Raw genomic sequence first — 775 nt, 5'->3', positions numbered from 1 at the left:
CATCATTCTAGTGTCAAACTCTACACAGACAGCATTCAAACAGCACACTGTAGGAACAAGAAAACAAGAAATCCAGATTTTTGACTAAAGGGGATTTGAAGGTTCCATTCCATGTAGCAGAGCCTTTCCAGTAAGCCAACATGCAAAGTGTAGGTAGTTTAGAAGAAAACAAGACAGTGGGGAACAAATAACAGGCTTCAGTACTGAACAAAACTGAAGTTTGAACATTGATATTCTGCTGAACCTATAAGGTAATTATGTTATAACATTTTTCCCAATCATATAGAGCAGTGGTACCCAACCTTTTTCTTCAGGGGCCCCTTTTCTATCATTGAGTAACTGACAACCCCAGACTAAATTACATATTTTATGGATATATAATATTATAAACTCTACAATGAACACAAACAGTGAACACAATAACTGCAGGAAGTTTGTGTAAAATGGATGAATTTTGAGCAGATTATTTCCTGATGTTCCTAATATTGCGCACGAGATGAGGTTAACAGATATTTTTATTGGAATGCTTAGATGTGTACATTTTGTGTGTTTTCTACACCACTTAAAATCAAAAAGACCTCTCAACCCCCCCACCCCTACCCGTGAAGCTTTGGCGACCCCTATGTTGGGAACCATTAAAGCTGCAGTTGGTTACATTTATAAAGAAATTATAAAAAACTTTTAGTCTGAGAAAGCTGGTTGATTGTTGAGTTTCATTCCTAGGGCATCAAAGAGACTTAACAATCAACTGTCTTTAACCCTGCAACCCAAAGTG

The 775-nt window shown here is 37.0% G+C and overlaps 1 protein-coding gene across 1 annotated transcript in view; it reads left to right on the top strand.

The window, feature by feature from the left end:
- daam1a (dishevelled associated activator of morphogenesis 1a) overlaps positions 1–775 on the top strand; it is a 21,843-nt gene that overhangs the window by 1,072 nt on the left and 19,996 nt on the right. The gene's annotated exons all lie outside the window — the stretch shown is intronic.

The sequence above is a fragment of the Morone saxatilis genome, unplaced genomic scaffold, assembly GCF_004916995.1.
Source record: "Morone saxatilis isolate NCDOM2014 unplaced genomic scaffold, NCSU_SB_2.0 Contig3, whole genome shotgun sequence".
In the NCBI taxonomy this organism is placed as follows: domain Eukaryota; kingdom Metazoa; phylum Chordata; class Actinopteri; family Moronidae; genus Morone; species Morone saxatilis.
Note: the sequence above shows the minus strand (reverse complement) of the source record. Positions and strands in the feature narration are given on the sequence as shown.